The sequence below is a fragment of the Tachypleus tridentatus genome, chromosome 13, assembly GCF_004210375.1.
Source record: "Tachypleus tridentatus isolate NWPU-2018 chromosome 13, ASM421037v1, whole genome shotgun sequence".
NCBI classification, from domain to species: domain Eukaryota; kingdom Metazoa; phylum Arthropoda; class Merostomata; order Xiphosura; family Limulidae; genus Tachypleus; species Tachypleus tridentatus.
Genome location: NC_134837.1, coordinates 272,075,150 through 272,089,996, shown reverse-complemented (window position 1 = coordinate 272,089,996; position 14,847 = coordinate 272,075,150). Strand labels below are relative to the sequence as shown.

The window sequence follows — 14,847 nt, the reverse complement described above, 5'->3', positions numbered from 1 at the left end:
TATCTTGATGTTTTTATTTATTTGGTGTCTGAAGATACTATTTGATGTGTACTTAAAACTACAACAACTCGGAAGATGTCAGCCTGTTCAGTAGATCCAGTCACCCCTTTTCACAGAAAACTCGGATTTATAAAACTCTATGACTCTCTTAAGGTATCCAAATGACTCGTCATCTAAACAGCGACGAACATGAATGGATTAACGAGATTCCCACTGTACCTATCTACTATCAAGAGAAATCACAGCCAAGGGAACGGGCTTGGAGAAATCACACAATAGTCATTGATATGTGTGTTAAATGTGTTCTGGTGAAAAGTTTAGATGATAAATTCAATTATTTAAACATCCGACGCTTAGCTTGTTTGCTTGGTTTTTTGAATTTCGCACAAAGCTACTCGAGGGCTATCTGTGCTAGCCGTCCTTAATTTAGCAGTGTAAGACATCACCACTCACCGCCAACTCTCGGGCTACTCTTTTACCAACGAATAGTGGGATTGACTGTAACATTATAACGCCGTCATGGCTGAAAGGTCGATCATTTTTTATGTGACAGGGATTCGAACCTATGACCCTCAGATTACGAATCAAATGCTTTAACCACCTGGCCAAGCTGGGCCTGGTAGTTGTTGGAAGAAACTCGAGGCATTTTATACATTGTGTAATTATTGTGCGCTGTAACTCTCAGTTTGCTTTGTAATGTAACTCTTAGAGCTGAAACGCTCTTCCTCCAATGGCACAGTGGAATGTATGCGGACTTACAATGCTAGAAACCGGGTTTCGACACCCGTGGTGGGCAGAGCACAGATAGCCCATGGTGTAGCTTTGTGCTTAACTGTAAACAAATAAACAAACATTGAGCTTAAAATATTAAGGCAATTCACATTAAGATTGTAGTTCTGATGATGATCGCCAGGGGGTGACCGAAACTCTTCAGGTTTTACTTTGCTTTCTTCTCGAGACCCTTCTTCAGGTCAGTTTATTTCACAAAATTCTGTTCATACCGTAACAGTATATGTTATATATATATATATATATATTTAAGTAACAGTATGACACAGTTTTAAGAAACCACAATATAATTCCTAAACACACAGAAGCACGTGTGATTTATTTGTTTGTAGTTGAGCACAAAGCTATATATGCTGTACCAACCACGGGTATTGAAAGCCGGTTTCTAGACTAAGTCTGCTGACTTTCCGCTGCGCTACTTAGGGATAGTACGTCTGATACTGTCTCTATTTACTACCATATTTCTCTATTTGAAACAGCTGTTGTGACTTGGAACATGGCGTCAAGGACATCCTAAACTATGGGACGAAACTTATTTGTTTGTTTTATACCAAAGACACTTTGAGGTATCTGCTTATGTCATATGAGGAAATTATAAAACACTAATAGATATGCAGTAACATTTGTGCTTTTCCTCTAGTCTGTGGGTTCAAAATGAAGGACAGTCATGCGTAAATAACACATCGACAGAAGGTACCATTTGATCCTTCAAAATTGTTCCTGTATATCCACCAATGAGAAAAATGAAAACTTAAATTTGCCCTTTATTTTTCAGAAAACTTTAGATTCTATTTCGTAAGCATTTATAATATGCCAGTCTTTACTACTGTCAATTCCTTCCATCAACCAATCATCCAGTTAGACAAATAAGACTCTCAGAATGTAGCGCAAAAAAGTTAGTGATGTCTATCTTCTATGTAGGTCTTTGCGAAATTTTTGTTTGTTGTACAGCATGGCCACGTAGGTCTAACTGCTGTATCTGCCACGAGGAATCGAACCCCAGATTTTAGCGTTGTAAGTCTTTAAAATTATTGCTGTCTCTCGGCGGACAATTCTGAAAAAATGGCAGTGTTTGGAAGTTTTTTTTTACAGTTATGTGGATTTTGTTATTTTTTTAATCACTTTCGTATCTCAGACTTGTATGTTATTTTCGTATGGATCTGCGTCATAGGAAAGAAGGCAGCTCTGTATATCATGATAACTGTTAACTCCTATTTGTTCCTGTATGCAGGCCGAATATAAAGACGAAACCGGAGAACGAGCAAAAGCTAACCTCCTTGTTTATGCTTCATACTCTCCTACGGAGCGCCATCTTCAGGTGACTACTAGCACTAAAAATGCAAAGGTAAGAAACGAAGCAAAACATAAAATATTATAAAAATAATTACTGACTCCTATACATGTTACTAAACGTTGAAGATTTATATTATTGACGCATGCCACTTTAACGCTGAAACAGTCAAGGTGTAACTTGACCATAAATGGTCATGCAGTAATAAATCTATTAACCGTTTATCGTTTTACAGTTTCAAACGAATGTTTAAATAATATTGAGCACCATATAATATATTTATAGTTATTACTTATATGAAATCAGGATCTACATGTTTACAATATTTTATGTCTCGAGGAATTTAAACTTATTATTATCTTTTATTATAACTCGCATTTTCACACGAGACTTAAGAATATCAAGCGTAAATTATGTTTAAGTAATGTTGTTTAGAAACAGTTGTTTATTTGAAATTACCAATGAAAATAAAACTATCGAGTAGTGTATCATTACACTTGGTTAATATTACACTCTTAATAACCAGGTGGTTAGGGCGTTTGACTCCCTCTCCCACTAAATATGCTCGCCCTTTGAACCATGGGGAACAATGTCATGGTCAATCCCACTATTCAATGTTAAAAGAGTACTGAACAGTTGGCAGTGGAAGGTAATGTCTACCTGCCTTCTCTTTAGGCTTTGACTGCTAAATTAAGGACAGCTAGCGCAGTTAGGCTTCGTGTAGTTTTTCGCAAAATTCAAAACCAAGCCAACAATGTTAACGGTAACTTTCATCAACTGCAAATGAACCACTTTTAAACGTTTGTTTTATTTTGTTTCACCAGGTGGGTGAGTTCATTATTTTCCACGTCAGAGCTGACTATTCTGTGGAGGATTTTTCATACGTGGTAAGATATTCAAACTTCCAAAGTTTTGTGGGTAAAATAATTAATTTTTATATTTATTACCGTCAAAACATTTACTTTTGCTTAGTTAGCATGATAACTCCTCACATTCCCTTGTTTTTCTAGTCATAAGTTTCACATTCGTTTGAAGATTTAGATAGATAATTCATCTGACAGGGCCATATTTAGCTGGGGCACTTAACTTGTGAGAAGCCCCCTGTTGAATATTATGTTGAGTTAAAATTTCGTAATGTATCTCTCTATATATGTGTATATATAATGAAGTAAAGAAATGAAAAGCTTCAGAACTATTATTTACATTAATTACATTGATTGTTAACAGGCAATTAAAGTCAGGGATATAAAATAATAATAAATTTAATATAAAATAAACAGTAAGAAGTTTTTGCAAAATCCATCGTAAATTCCAGTCCTCACCTTAAAGTCATAACGGATATTGTCTGTGGTGATAGTTTCCAAATGCATTGGGTATATCCCATCTACTAGACAAGTTTAGCTTCTGTGTTTGGATTTTGCCTATTCCTGACTTTGCCATGCCTTCTTATGTCCTGTCTAAAGAGCAAGTTAGGCCTAATAAGAACCTTTTGGATTTTGTTTCTTAGTATGTGATGTTTTATCCCTTTCCCCTATTTCCTATGAACTGTGACCTTCTTTAATACAGATCAGTTTTTCTAACCCTCATCTGTCCCTTTTTCTTGGAATGTCTTGTCTTTTTCTTTGATGATACACACTGGGTTCTGGTCTGGTGGGATTTTGGCTTGCTGATTTTATTCGTTGCTGACGTCCTTTTGTTAAGGATCATGGAGCTCTTCAAGTTTTATTGGAAGGATTCATGACCCCATTTTTCTCTCCACTTCCCGTACATATCTCCTATATCCATTTCTTCCCTTTGCATTGGGATTACAAAATCAGCCAGCATCTGTCGAAAGTTGTTCAGGAACTACTATCTCATTAAACCATTGAATCTGTTCTACATACTTCACAAGGTTTTTATGCCAGACTCTTTGTTGTTCCTGAGAAAACTGGGGACTGGAGGCCTGTAATCAGTTTGTCCCATCTCAATTGCTCTTCATTCAACTGCCCTGTGTTATCATTGAGTCATTTCTCACTCTATTGTGGACATTTTCTCCAGGTTTATGGGTGACCAAGATGGACGTCACCAATGCTTATTTCCTCATCCATATATCATCGCAGTCTCATCCATATCTTTAGTTCGTCCATCACGGGATGGTTTATCAGTTTCATGTTCTACCCTTCTGGCTTGCATCTTATGTTTTCTTTTGGGTGATCATAACTCTTACTCATCATATTCATGCTCTGGGGTTGTGATTCCACTATTATATGAATAACTGGCTTTTTCTTACTCAATCTAAAGTCAGCAACCATATTCATCAGTTTCTTCTAGTGACTTCTTGGGTGGTCTGGTTAATAAAATTAGAGATTCTTTCATCTAACATAACCAATATCTCTTCCATTTTGGTGTCCTTTTTGATATTCATCTCAGTCAGGCCCAACTTTCTCCTCTACAACTTTTTTCCATGAAACTGTTAGTTTGCTACACCTTTTTAGCTCCTTCACTCTTTGCTTGCAAGGTTTTACCACTTATGGGTATGTGGTATTCATTGGCATCACTGGTCCCTCTTGGTCATGCCTATATGTGATCCCTTTAGTGGTCTCTTAATGATCAATGGTACTTTGCTTGATATTCCTTGTTCGCTCCTGTTATCCTTTCTCCTACCCTAATGGATGATCTGCAGTGGTGGTTGGGAAGCCCATACATTGACATGCACTCTTTTTCCTCCTCCTCATCTAGATTTGTATCTTTCCACAGATGTATCTCTTAAGGGCTAGGGTATGTGGATTAATCACCAAAAGGTTTGTGTCGTTGGATCTTTGAATGTCATCATCCTTAAGTTTTTTTGGAATCCATCAAGCTTTAAATCACTCCTCTCCTCTCACCAGACATTGTCTGGTGATCATCCATTCTGGCAATTTTTTGGTGGTAGCACATATAAAACATTAAGGAAGCACCCAGTCAAGATCTCCCTGTTTTTGAATATTGGATCTGCTGTATTGAGCTCACACACACACACTCATTCATCTCACTGTGTTTCACATTCCAAGTGCTTTCAGTTTCATTGCAAATCATTTTTCTCACCCAGACCAAATATATCTAATGGGGTGGTCTTTAGCTCCTTTCATTTTCTGATGACTTTACAATCAGTGGGATTTTTTCCCACGTAAATGCATTTTGCCATATACCTCAATCCCAGGTTATCCCTTTTTGGTTCCTTGTACCTCATCCTTGGGTTCTGGCTGTTGATACTTTCAGCTAGAATTGATGCCACAAATCCTTTTATGTTTATCCTCCTATTTAGTGGCTTCACTGGGGATCTCTCTCAGACATACTGCTTCATATTGAGTTCTTCTGATCACTCTTTGTTGATCAGTTCAACCGTGGTTTCCACGATTACAACAACTGCAGCTTTTCCCTCCAGTACCTCTTCCTTTGTATCCCTCTTTTCTTTGTCAACCTCAGTCACCAGTTGTACATCCAAGAATTCATGATCTTTGTCTTTATGCCTGGTTTTTATCCAGTCCTTGGCAAGATTAGGTTTCTACTATTGTGTATTTTTCTCTTCAGCTCATTCCATATGTCCTTCTTTTGTGGAGGTGTATAAGTGCATAAGAAAGTGCTTCACAGTTGGTCTTTGACTCAGGGACTTCTCACAAATCAACCTATTGTGACTTGAATAGTGGAGTTTGTCACATGGCTTTTGACTGGGAGTTTTTAGTGTTTTTTTCTCTTGTACTATTGGGTTGCCTTATTCCATACCTTTCATTTTTGCCAATACCATCAAGTTTATTCTTACCATGATAATGCATTTCTTCCAGATTTGTTATCACCTCCAATTGGCCTACTCTTCTAAACTGGGATATTAATGTGGCCCTACATTCCCACACTTACCTTCAATTAAACCACTTTCTTTATGCACCCTGTTTCACCTTTTCCATAAATTGTGTTTCTTTCCCTTCTTAGCCTGTGAATCTCAAGGTCTAATTTGTACATGTTAGTAAAGTTATAGTACCATGATACAAGGCTTGGATTTAGGTGATCATAGCTTTGAGCTATGTGAGAAACAGTATATTTTGAAGAATGAGACAATAGGCAAACAGTTAATTTCAGTCAATATTTCCAATACTGGAACATAATCTTAGTTATTTTATCTTGTGTGTTATTTAACTGAAAGTCCTTCCTAACTTGATTTAGAAAAAATTACTGCAGTCAAACCACCTTATTTAATTAATGCTAAAACTCCATAACAGTAAGGATACAGAGATTTCATACCTCAGTGTCTATTACTAAGTATGGATACAGATATTCCATATCTTATTATCCATTCCTTACATATGGATACAGAGATCCCATGCCACATTGTCTATTCTTGAGTATTTATACAAAGATTCCATATCTTGCTATAAATTTCTGAGTATGGACACAGACATTCCATACCTTACTATCCATTCTTGAGTATGGATACAGACATTCCATACATTACTATCCATTCCTGAGTACAAATATGAAGATTCCATACCTTACTGTCCATTCCTGAGTACAGATATGGAGATTCCATACCTTGTTATCCATTCCTAAATATAGATGCAGAAATACCATACCATGGATCAATTAATTTCGAGTTCAAGTTGAAATTGAAGACTATGATATAATGGGAATTACTGTATGATTTGTTTGTTTGTAATTAAACACAAAGCTACACAAATGGTTATCTGTGCTCTGCCCACCACAAGTATCGAAACCCAGCTTCTAGTGTTGAATTACTGTATGAAACATGGGTTTGGTAAATAGTTATTAAAGGAAATAACTTAAACTTTCACGTTATAGGTTATTTAATAGTTATGGACTTTTGAAAAGAAGGAGTAAGATGGCTTTATACAATAAGTGTTTATATAACAGTTGAACTGTTTCCTTTTGGGAACGAAGAATAAAACATAGGAATGAAGAGGTTCAATCTATGTTGGTTACAATCAGGGATTTCAAGTGGAGGAAGTAAATAGTTGACAGTTGTTATATAACATTTATGACATCCTTATTTAAGAAAGGATATTGATTTATTGGAGAGGATCTGAAGAAGGATTACGAGAATGATTCCAGGGATGGTAGGGTTATCTTATAGGAACAGGATAAGATTTGTTATCTTCTATTGAGATGAGAATTGTAAGAGGTAATTTTATTGAATTTTACAAAATTATCCAGGGGATTTGTAAGATAAAGACTTGTGATGTCTTTGGAAGTAGTATATTATGAAGACAATAGGGTGAGAAGACACATGGATAAGATTTGGAAAAGACTGTTTTCAAACAGGGTGATAAATTGGTTTATGGAATAACTTGCTACTGCTTTACAAGAGCTTAAGAAGGGAATTGACAATTTTATGAAAAATGAAGGATGGGCTTTAATTTTTATTTTTCTTAAAGGTAGGGCACAACGAACAACCTTGAAGGACCTAAATAGCCCCTTGTTGGCCATATGTTTGCTCTAATTTATGCACCAAAAGCACACATCTTTTATTTTAAAATGTTTCACAGACATTAATTTTACACTAAATCAAATTAATTTCCCTTAAAAGTAAAATGTTTGCATAAGAGCAAACCATCAAGATTACTTCTTCAGGAAGTGTGATTAGCAACAAAATTTTGTTAACAAGATTGTTATTAATGTTATTAAATTACAATAAATTCTCACCAGATGGTGCTATAATCATTGGATTATAATTGTAATTTGTTATAAAACAACTCCTGCTCCAAACAGTTAAATGTTTTAAATAAAGTTCTTGGTAGAGTAAATATTTTTACATTATTAAGAAGCACATATTTAATTTAGAAGATGAAAATGTGCGATGTGAAGGGTGTATTTCATTTTAATTTAATAAAATTATAATAAAGCTTTGCCTTAGCTTATCTGCAGAAAGTAATGAACTTAGGCAAAATATAACATTACTTTGCTTCAGGTTTATGATACTGAACTAAATCCATGTTTGTGTTAACAATAATTACTGAGTTACTAATGGTTGATACCAATGTTCCCTCTAATTCTTTTCAATCCGTGTGTGGAATGAATCATTTCATGTGCACCAGTATTAAGTCAATGTGCAGATATGCATTACGTTTTGGTTTTGTAGGGGGGGAGCAGTGGTATATTTAGACCACTGATCGTATTCCCTCATTAGGCTTCTTTACCAGTTGGTTATTTTGACTTAAGGCCTATTGACTGCCAGGGTCATTAAGGCCATCAATGTATTGAGAATCCTCACCATTATTGAGGATGAACGTGGCACTTGATTGTTTGTTGTATGGCTGTGCAGCTTAGAGGGAACACTAGTTGTCACCTGTCAGTTGTCACAAAGTTTTAGATCTTCATTCTACCGTAATCTTGTCTTGTAAAAATTGAAAGGATTTTATTGTGACAAGTAGTTGGCAGAATTTTGGTTTATGAAAAGTATTTCAGAAAAATATTTGAATTCTAACAGAACCATCAGAACATTGTTTACCTGTTGTAAACCACCAATGTTGTAGGCAGAAGAAGTATATATATATATATTTACCAATCCAGTATGTGCAGTTTTGAATGGCTGTGGGTTATAAGAAACCATCTCAGTATGACTGATAATAGTAATTATTTTTGTATGTAATTACAGAATGAATTCAGGTTTTTTAAAGCTGATATCGTGAATTGTTCAGCATGCTGTGGATGATAATTGTAGAGTTTAAATATATGACCATGATTGATGGTTTTGTATACAGGTTATTTCCAAAGGAATTATTTTATTGACTGGGCAGGAAAAAATGGTATCAAGTATCAGAACTTTTGCTGTGGCTGTCTCGCCTCAAATGACACCCACCGCTACAATGGTAATTTACAATATTGCCCGGGAAGGTGTAGTCATTGCTGATAGTCTAACATTTCCAGTTGATGGATTTTCCAGAAATAACGTAAGATTTGTCATTTTGTGCTTATTTCTTGGTAAATGAAGTATTTTATTTCTAATCAAATTGAGAAATGTTGTGATTAGGAAAATTCTAATTAAAACAATATTTAAATTATTATTGAGTTTGTTTTGTTGCCTATTAAACTTAATCTTGATGTATTTAGATATCACGAACATTAAGTGAGGAAATACAAATAATCTGTTTTATTTTTTTGTAAATTATCTTAGTTCACAGTAAACATGAAGAAGACAGGTAAGAATGGTGACCTGGTTGAAGTAAGTGTTAGTGGTCGACCTGGCATGTATGTTGGGATTTCAGCAGTGGAAAAAAACTCTGTACACTATGCATATGGGCAGTTCACTTAATGACGGAGATGTAAGTTGAGCAGCCATTGAAACATGCAGATATTTTAAGTTTTTTTATATGTAAAATTATTCATGTCTTGTGTTGAAAGTTAATGCCTTTGACTGGACATTACAACTGTACACTTGTGGTTCTAAGCCTAACAGCCCATACACAAGATGCAATTTTTATTACAATTACTTTTGCACTTAAAAAACTAATCAAATGGTGTTGGTTACAAAGCTTCAAGTGGAATACATCACATGAATGCTATTTTAATATAAGGTAACAACACAACAAGAAGACATTTTGTCCTATAAGACTGCTGTTGCACACTTCTGTTCTGAGGAAAGGAAACATTAAAAGAGAAGATTTAGACTAATCTTTTCTCTTCAGTAATTCACTTATTAACTGCCCATAAATTGTTGGTTTCATTTACTACCAATGGAACTTCAATCCATAAACTAATCATCTTCTTAGAAAAATAAAACTGCTTTAGCTGAAGCATGGCCTCTTCCTCCTAAACCTTAAACTTGTATTTACAAAATAATATAGTACAGACAAATTGAAGATCTATTTCACATCGATTTTATTAGAAAATTCATTAAGGTTACTTCTTATTTTTCTCTTGATAAAAGCTTTCTACTTATTTGGATAAGATAGCCTTTTCATTTCCCTAATCATCCAACTGGTTTTCCTATATGAACCCACTAATAAATCAATATTCTTAGGTTGGGAGACCAAATCAATCCATGTTATTTCAGTTCAGACCCTAAAAATGATTTGTACAGAAAGATTATTATTTCTTTTGACTTCCAACCAATGTTACTCAAAAACTAAATATACTAAAAAAATCTGTTAGTTTTACTATTAATAACAGAGCACTGTTTTGATTACTTATTTACCTTTGTGCCAAGATCGTATCAAAATTAAATATGTGAAATTATAGTACCTTTCATTTAATAGAAATAAATGGCAATTACTGGTTGTTTTTTTCCATATTACAACTTGAGTCAAGTATATTTTTTTTTATTGTAACAACTTCCATACAGCTAAAATCTTCCAAGAGTTTACTAATTTACTAATTACACTCCTATCAGTATCATTCACACAGAATGAAAACAACAATTTAAAAACCCATGTGCTTAAATCAGGGGAACTCTACTAGTAACAGAATATAGGATGTTGCTTTAGTTAGATGATGGTTTGGATTTGTTGTGCTTTAATTTTCAGAGGACTTTTGATAAGCTAAGAAAATCATATCAATAGGGATTTGGAAAAGACTAGTTGGTTGGATATCATGACAATTGGGTCAGAAAAATTATTGGAACAAATGCTGTAGTAAGGAAACTAAAGAAGAAATTGTTTCTTTATGTATATATTTAAAACATTTTGTAGAAAGAGAAGTGACATTTTAGGTACTTATATTGACCATATTCTTTGGTGGTCAACAAATGACTGAATTAATAAATTGCTTTCACAAAGTCAAGTTAATGTCGAACTAACAATAACAATTGAAGTGAGATTCACACTTAGTCAATAATTTATGGTTTACATAGTTAGTTAAAATATGAAATGATGCAAATGTTCATACTGCATTCAAATAATCAATGTTGACACTACAGTTTCACTATCTTACTTGAGGTTTCATTTTACTACTACAACTATGAAGTAAAAAAAGACATGCAAGCTCCATAGCTTCAAATTATTTTCACCATGCAGTTTAAGGTGAAGGTAATAGCAATTGTTCTTATAATGGTGGTTTAATTTTAAACTTAAAATATAAATATGTATTGTTTAGGTATTGTACAAAATGACCACTTTTGATGATGATGTAAATGGAACCTTAATGCACGTGTGTCACTCAAGAGAGGGAGAACCAGATGAAATACTACGTTTTCCATCTTCAACATATGGAATTGACACCAACAGGACTTTTGAGGTGATGTACCTGTTTACTTCATCTCTGAAATTCTTTCTGAACTAAGTTGCTTACAGAGTATGCTGTATATTGTCTAAATAACCATGTAATTGATATGTTGCTTAAATAACTTGATGGATTACATTTGTAAGTTTCATTTCATATTTGTGTTTCACTATTTATTTATGGATTTTTGTACAAATTTTTCTTTAATCATGCATTATTAATTAAAAATCTGTCCATTGTGTCTTAATTGCTATATCTAACACATTAATTGGCATCATTATTTTAAACATGATTATTTTAACATTGCATTAAGTGTGGTTTGTGTTCGTAATATATTAAATGTGTTTACTATAAAGAATGAACTTACATTAGCTTTTCTACTTCCATATTATACTTTTTGTTAACCGTAAAACTTTACAATTTTGAAACATTGGGGTTTGCTTTTCATTTATATGAATATTAACACACCATTAGAGATTATTGTATTATGGTGACATCTGTGTGGAAATTTTTCTTTAGCATGGAAACAGTGTTTTATCCAGTGTGCATGAAAATGTAATACGTTAAAAACCTGAGAAATTAAACTTGGTTAAATTAAAAAGTTTAGTATCAGATAGTGGTCAATGTGTTAAGTTTTATTCAAGTGTTTAAGTTGTCATTGGAGGTAGGGGGGTGTAGGGAATTTAGTTAATGTTTGATTTTTTGCAACTCAACCTTCACCTCTTCTAGTATAAATATAGTTCTATCTTGAAGTCTGTGTTGTTTGGTTATTGTGTGTTCTTGTTACTTGGATATAGAGATCTTGGTGTTTGATCATCAACTCTTCTAATATATATAGTTCTGTCTTGATATCTTGAAGTTTGTGTTGTTTTCTTATTGTTTGTTCCTTGGTTCTTGAGATATATTGATGCATATAAAATAATTTATAATGAATAATTACCTTAATGTAGTTCTACAAATTTAGAAATGTATGTATATTTATGATAGTAGTAACCATGTGAACTAAAAATGAAGACCACTTGATTAAGATTTGAATGTTTAAAACTGTCTTATTTTAAATTGTAACCACTTATATCATTATAATATACTTCTTGCATGAATTGTAACCACTTATATCATTATAATATACTTGTATGAATTGTAACCACTTATATCATTATAATATACTTGTATGAATTGTAACCACTTATATCATTATAATATACTTCTTGAATGAATTGTAACCACTTATATCATTATAATATACTTGTATGAATTGTAACCACATAAATCATTATAATATACATCTTGTATGAATTGTAACCACTTATATCATTATAATATACTTCTTGAATGAATTGTAACCACTTATATCATTATAATATACTTGTATGAATTGTAACCACTTATATCATTATAATATACTTCTTGAATGAATTGTAACCACTTATATCATTATAATATACTTGTATGAATTGTAACCACATAAATCATTATAATATACATCTTGTATGAATTGTAACCACTTATATCATTATAATATGCTTCTTGAATGAATTGTAACCACTTATATCATTAAAATATACTTGTGTGAATTGTAACCACTTAAATCATTATAGTATACTTCTTGTATAAATTGTAACCACTTATATCATTATAATATACTTATTGTATAAATTGTAACCACTTATATCATTATAATATACTTCTTGTATAAAGTGTAACCACTTATATCATTATAATATACTTCTTGTATAAACTGTAACCACTTATATCATTATAATATACTTGTATAAAGTGTAACACCACTTACAGCTTTATAATATCCTTTTTTGTATTTCTGTAATTCATAAGTTAACAATATTAGTGTGTTTTGTTGAGAAGCAAATTTCATCTTAAAAGGTTTTTTTTTTTCTAGTTTGCTAACTTGATTGTGTTTACGGATGCTAATGTAACAAAACAACCAGGTAGGTTAAGCTTGATTATTTTAACATCATTGAAAAGAAACATAATACTTAAAAAAATTTTAGAAATTCTAAAAAAAATAAATCAACATTTTGCTGGGTGTGACTTAGAAGTTCTTATTTTTATACTTGTGTATGCATTGTCTAATACTAAGGAGACATTAATGGTTCTTAGAAAGTTAAGAAGGTTATGAATGAAATATTTGTGTAATTTATAGCAGCACAATTTTCTACAGGATTGCTACTTTTAAAAAAAGAATGTGATTTACTGTTTTATACTTTTCTGTATTTACAGTAGAAAAGAGATATGTTTTTAATTCTCTGATAATGTTTGATCCAGAATAACATGTAAAGAGCATTAGAAATAACTGTCCTCAGTTCTAGCATCTTATGATCAGCTACAGACGCTGTGTAATAAGACGTCATTGCTATAAACTTATTATCCCTTGTACATCTGCAAAATACATCAAAAATAGGTTATAATAGTTACTTAAAAATGAAAATGTCAGCATATATTTGCCATGAAGGGTTTTGTAAATAGGTGTAATTTGTAATAAAGTTTACTAAAATGTAATTAAATGCATATAACCATTGTACTGATGGTTTTAAAGAAACAAATGTATATTAAACAGGCAAAAATATTTAAAAACTTCATAATAATAAACTTACCTAAGATTGTTTTTTTGCTGTCCATTCCACTGAATGGCAAAAATATATCATTTGTGCTAATATCAGAGGGTAGCTACTGGTTCCAGCTCATCAATAATAAAATGTGCCATTTACATATGTTTATCATTACTGACCAATCATACAACTCATACGTCCAGATGAGACTACCTGATTGGTTGAATAATGATTGCAGTTGAAGCTGCTAAATAAATTCTCATGATCTTGTTCATTCAAAGAATGTTTAATAACTGTTTATATTCTATGTGTCTGCTCTCTATCAGTATGATGCAAGGCATATGGGTTGGATGAAAATTAGATCAAATAAGTTCAGGTATTGAACACAATTAAAATAAATTTTGGTTCTTTGTATGAGCAGAAGTTTACTCCTGATTTTTAGGATAAAACTTATAATTTCAAAAAAAGTTTTTTTATTACCATCACCCTTGTATGTGAATTTAAAATCAGTTATATGATTGCATAATTTCTGTTCTATAATCAATGTCTTTTTTTACAACTCTTGAATGAATGTGTGGTATTATGGTCAAAATATTTTCTTTGTTACAGACCATTGTGACAGAAGTGGTTATGCGACTTGTTTGGATGGAATGTGTTATCCAGTCAGGAAGCAGTGTGATGGGCAATATGATTGTACAGATGGTTCAGATGAAAGTGGATGTAAGTGTTTTTAATGATTTAAATGTTTTTGATTTTATGCTGGTAAATCTCTTGTGATTTTAGCACATGGCTAGAACATTTGTCTTGCAATAGAATTCTCCAATGTTTTTCATTGCCATGTTAAAAAAAAAATCAGAATCTTTCATTTTCTTGTGTGCTGCATACAATATAAGATATTTGAAAAATCAAGATAAAACATACTTTATGCTTTGTGTAAAATTTATGATTTTTGTCTTTTACTAACATTTGATACCCAGACATAAAATTACTTTTGCTAAAATGGGTCCTTTATTTTTT

The 14,847-nt window shown here is 32.6% G+C and overlaps 1 pseudogene across 1 annotated transcript in view; it reads left to right on the top strand.

The window, feature by feature from the left end:
* LOC143236568 (CD109 antigen-like) overlaps positions 1–14,847 on the top strand; it is a 57,287-nt pseudogene that overhangs the window by 34,013 nt on the left and 8,427 nt on the right. Inside the window, exons 11-17 of the transcript XR_013019588.1 lie at positions 2,021–2,134; positions 2,905–2,967; positions 8,809–8,997; positions 9,222–9,369; positions 11,138–11,278; positions 13,161–13,209; positions 14,440–14,550. The product of XR_013019588.1 is annotated as a CD109 antigen-like (transcript). The remainder of the gene's footprint in view (positions 1–2,020; positions 2,135–2,904; positions 2,968–8,808; positions 8,998–9,221; positions 9,370–11,137; positions 11,279–13,160; positions 13,210–14,439; positions 14,551–14,847) is intronic.